This window comes from Piliocolobus tephrosceles, chromosome 1, assembly GCF_002776525.5.
Source record: "Piliocolobus tephrosceles isolate RC106 chromosome 1, ASM277652v3, whole genome shotgun sequence".
Lineage (NCBI taxonomy): Eukaryota > Metazoa > Chordata > Mammalia > Primates > Cercopithecidae > Piliocolobus > Piliocolobus tephrosceles.
The window spans coordinates 17,383,550-17,388,941 of NC_045434.1; the positions used below are offsets into that span (position 1 = coordinate 17,383,550).

Here is a 5,392-nt window from a genome sequence, read left to right on the forward strand (position 1 = left end):
TTTTTTTTTTGAGATGGAGTCTCGCTCTGTCGCCCAGGCTGGAGTGCCGTGGCACAATCTTGGCTCACTGCAAGCTCTGCCTCCCGGGTTCACGCCATTCTCCTGCCTCAGTCTCCCAGGTAGCTGGGACTACAGGCACCTGCCACCATGCCTGGCTAATTTTTTGTATTTTGTTTGGTAGAGATGGATTTCACCGTGTTAGCCAGAATGGTCTCGATCTTCTGACCTCGTGATCCGCCCACCTCGGCCTCCCAAAGTGCTGGGATTACAGGCATGAGCCACTGCGCCCGGCTGACAGAGTTTCATTCTTTTTTATTGCTAAATAATATTCTATTGTGTATATACACTGCATTTTCATTACCTATTCATCTACCGATGGATACTGTGGTTGCTTTCATATCCTGGTTGTTGTGAGTAGCTCTGCAATAAACATGGTGTGCAGATATCTTTTAGACACACTGAGTTCCTTTCTTTTGGGTATGTACCCAACAGGGGGCTGCTAGATCACACGGTGAATTTATTTTTAGTTTTCCTGAGGAACCTCTCCACACTGTTTTCCACAGCGGCTGTGCTGCTTTACAACAGAGTGCCTTTGACCATGCCTGAGTTTATGCGAATGAGGTGACGAGGGTGAGGCCCCTAGAAACCCTCAGAGTGGGCTGGGTTACCAAAAAATCAAGTGGGTCAGCACTTTTGGCCCCACTCACTGGCCTCCAGGAAGGGGAGGAGCTGGAGATGAAGCACTATTTCAAACTCTTGAATAAGATTTGATGAGCTGCTGTGCCGATAAATACATCAAGGTGTCGGGAGGGAGCAAGGTGCAGCTGGAGAGGCCATGAGAGCTCTGCGTGCACCCTCCACACCTTGCCTGATGCATCTGTTCTATCTGGCTGTTCCTGAGTTGTATGCTTTTTTTTTTCTTTTTTTCTTTTTTTGAAACAAGGTCTTAACTTTGTCGCCCAGGCTGGAGTGCAATGGGTGTGATCTCAGCTCGCTGCAACCTCTGCCTCCCAGGTTCAAGTGATTCTCCTGCCTCAGCCTCCTGAGTAGCTGGGATTACAGGCGTGTGCCACTACGCCTGGCTAATTTTTTTTGTACTTTCAGTAGAGATGGGGTTTCACCATGTTGGCCAGGCTGGTCACGAACTCCTGACCTCAGGTGGTCCACCCACCTTGGCCTCCCAAAGTGCAGGGATTATAGGTGTGAGCCACTGTGCCTGGCTGTATGCTTTTTAAAAATAAACAAACAAAAAAAAAAACAACAAAAAAACAGTAATATTGAGTTCCTGAGTTACACGAGGTATTCTAACAAATCACTGAACTCGAGGAGAGGGTCATGGAAACCCCTGATTTACAGCCAGTAGGTCAGAAGTGCAGGAGGCCTGGGATTTGCAGCTGGCTTTGTCTGAGGTGGGGAGACGTCTTGTGACACTGAGTCTCTAAGCTGTGAGGTCTGTGCTAACTTTGGGTAGTTTGTGTCAAAATTGAATTGAATTGTAGAACACCCACTAGTGTCCAGAAAAATCAGAAAATTGGTTGTGGTTTTGGAAAACACCCCAGCCCTACACACTTTCAATAAATCCTCTTTGCTTATTTGCCTGAGTTGGTTTCTTTGCTTTCAACCAAAGAACCTTAACTAATAAGCCTTTATTGAAATAAAAGCCTACCCAGAAGCTCAATAAATGCAGAAAGTAGAAGAAATTGTGTCTGCTCTGTTGAAGCAGATGGAGAGCATCAGCGCAGAGCTCCACTGTGCCACATCCTCACTTCCTCTGCCTGCGTGCCCTGGAGGGACTCCTGGGAGTGTCGGGGGCTTCTGTGAACACTGTGTAAAAACGACTGCCGGCCGGGCACGGTGGCTCACGCTTGTAATCCTAGCACTTTGGGAGGTGGAGATGGGCGGGTCACCTGAGTTCACGAGTTTGAGACCATCCTGGGCAACGTGGAAAAACCCTGTCTCTACAAAAAATACAAAAATTAGCTGGGCGTGGTAGCGTGCACCTATAGTCCCAGCTACTCAGGGGGCTGAGGCAGGAGAATCGTTTGAACCCAAGAGATGGAGTTTGCAGTGAGCTGTGGTCACGCCACTGCATTCCAGCCTGTCTCAAAAAAAAAAAAAAAAAAAAAAAAATCCTAAGCCACCCACCTAACTGAATGGACCTTTGCTTGACCATGGGAAGCCCAGAGTAACCTTGAAAACTGAGTTCTCAGCTGTGGTGGGGTGGAAGATCAGATGCACCTTGCTATACCCTCTCCCTCAATAACTGCAATGAGGCTTTCTTCCCTGAGGGCTGAACAGAAACCAGCCCTTTCAAAAGACTCCACCACTGAGATGAACCAGCTGCTGGACACTGCCCCTCCTCTTTTGCCTGATAAGAGATCACCTTCCAAGGAGTGGCTCTGGCCAGTTTACGGAGGTTGTGCAGTACAGGTTTTCACGCCCTCTGCTTCACCTTTTGATGTCAGAGGGCTGAAAACTGCCCCCTTGGATCATGCTAATGCTGCCTTTTTGTGCGTGGGACCCAGAAAGGGGCATGGAGCTCAATTGTGCAGTGTACACTGCTCTCTTTATGAATATTCATGTCTCCTCCTATAGTTTATTAAATATGTATATTAGACCACCCTGCTCAGCTTAGACTCCTGTTCCCTTTGCCCTTCCCTTGAAGTGTTTGTTTCTGGCTTCTGGCTGGAGGCTACACTTCCCAGCCTGTTGGAATGGCCATCCTGCAGTCTGCAGCCCTTTATGAGAAATGAAGCTCTCCTTTCCAAACATGAACCTAGTTATTCTTCAGTTGACACGAGACACACCCAAAGACTACGTTTTCTCTCTTGGTGTAACCTCTGTGGTTAGAATGCTGCTGCCATCAAGAGTCCCAGCTTCTGTGCCAGATGGAGGAATCGTATTTGACTTTAGGCCCCTCCAAATTTACCTAGGCAAGTACCTACTAGACATTCTGGCATTCTCCCTTGAAAGCCCTCCTCCTGCTGCTCTCTAGCCCTAGGGGTGTAAGTTTTGAGTGGACAGTTGCCTGTGTCAGCTGTATGTGTTCAGGTGGACTTGCAAAGGTCTGGTCTCTATAGTGATAGGGAAGGTTTACGGGTCTCCCTGGACCTTGTTCCCCAAGAGTCGCTGTGGCCTTTGATCCAGCTCTTTCCGGTCAGGCTCTCCAGTCTTCACCAGCATTCTCAGTACTCACAGCACCTACTTAGGTTCAGATGCATCGACATGTGTGGAGGGTGGGGTTGTAATCAGTAAACAGTTCTTTCCCAAATTCAAATCAGTTGCAAAGAAAGGACATCTAATTGGAAAAGGCAGCTGGGTTTTATTTATTGGCCAGAGAATGGAGTAGGGAAGCTCTCCTTCCAAAGGCATCATTTCCCTGAGCAACAGGAGGCAGGGTTTTTAAGGACTGGGAGTGGGAGAGGTATGTTAGCATGTGCAGGGTGGGACTTCAGACACATGGGCATGCTTCCTAAACATGCTTCTTCATTCATTGCCTATACACCAAATAGTGGTGACTTTCTCTTAGGGGAGGGGGTTTTTAGCATTATAACGCTCTGTTAATCAACTGAAGGCAAGAGGGGTTGCCTGTTGTAATTCGCACCCGTTTCTCCCAGATCTTATCTTCCTCTGGTATTTGGTCAGGGGTCAAGGAGCTCTGGCAGTATCCTAGGCCATCTGGTTTCTTTAAGCAGCTGTGCCTATAGATAAAGGCACTAAAGAAAAGCAGTAGGGAAGTGAAACTTTCCCAGTTATTTCATCAGAGCTACCCTGGTAACAGGATGGTGGGTGTGAAGGGTTACATTTACCCCATACGATAGTGTGGCTTTCACTTTGGGATGAGATGTCTGCAGTCTCGCTGTCAGCCAGTGGTTGGAGGAGGACTCAAACCAAGATGGGTATGACTGTAAGGAGCTACTTTTCAAGCTGGTCCCTACACGTCCACGCCCATCCCAGAACCTCCCGGAAAAAAGAGTTCCTCTGGAAGAACCGATAACAACCACCTCCCCCTCAGACCCCAGCTGTTTTCTTTGTTCTTAGGCACAACAGTTGACCCACACCCTTTCCTCTTGGGTCCACTCCCCACGGTTGTAGGATTTTCTTCTGTTTCACCTTTGCACGCCCATTCTTCAGGGAGCTAGGGGCAGGGCAATCCTGGGGCTTTTTCTTTTCTTTTCTTTTCAGGCTGGAGTGCAGTGGCACGATCTCAGCTCACTGCAACCTCCGCCTCCCGGGTTCAAGCTATTCTCCTGCCTTGGCCTCCCAAGTAGCTGGGACTACAGGCACCCACCACCATGCCTGGCTAATTTTTGTATTTTTAGTAGAGACAGGGTTTCGCCATGTTGGCCAGGATGGTCTCGATCTCCTGACCTTGTGATCTGCCTGCCTTGGCTTCCCGAAGTGCTGGGATTACAGGTATGAGCCACCACACCAGGTCCCTGGGGGCTTTTTCTCCACAACTGGCCCTTTGCTGGGTGATAGAACAGATTATCAGAGGAAGAGAAACTCCCCAATAATCCTTGAGGGTGGTTCAGGGGTGACTGAAAAAGGTTGACATGACCTGGGCCCCACATAGGAGAACAACTTGGCCTCCGAAATCGGTTAAGGGTGTTAGCACCGATTAGAGCAGAATACTGCTCCACCACGTCAGCTGGTAAGAGGACGTGTAGAGAGGATGGTCAGAGGGGTGCTCGATAAATATTCTTGGCAACCACCTCTCCACCTCTCATGCTACTTAACAATCTGTGGGTGAATGATTTTTGTGACTTTGGGTGGGCCAAGGGCAATGTGCCAGGATTCCTCCACATCACAGCACAACCCTGCTTTAAGGGACTGCAGTACTGGATAGAATTTATGGGCAAGATTGAGGTTAACAGACAATGTAGCAAGATGCTGAGCAGGAGAGTGGATCTTATATCTCTGAGGAGGGATGTTAAAGACAGTCTCTGCTCCCAAAGGAGGGAAGGAAGGGAGGAAGGGAAAGAAGGTAGGAGGGAAGGAGGGAGGCAGAAAGAAAGGAAGGGAGGGAGAGAGGGAGGGAGGGAGGTACAGAGGGAGAGGAAAAAGAAGAAAAAGAAAAAGAAGGTCAGGCACGGTGCTCACACCTGTAATTGCAGCACTTTTGGAGGCCAAGGCAGGCGGATCACCTGAGGTTAGGAGTTCGAGACCACCTTGGCCAACACGGAGAAACTCCATCTCTACAATAAATCCAAATGGTGGCATGTGCCTGTAGTCTCAGCTACTCAGGAGGCTAAAGCAGGAGAATCACTTGAACCCAAGAGGTGGAGGTTGCAGTGAGCTGAGATTGTGCTACTGCACCCCAGCCTGGGCTCCGTCAAAGAAAGAAAGAGAGAAAGAGAGAAAGAAAGAAAGAAAGAAAGAAAGAAAGAAA

General features: G+C 48.7%; 1 pseudogene; it reads left to right on the top strand.

Annotated features, from left to right (window-relative positions):
• The window catches only part of LOC113224996, a 92,692-nt pseudogene that overhangs the window by 64,652 nt on the left and 22,648 nt on the right, over positions 1 to 5,392 (top strand).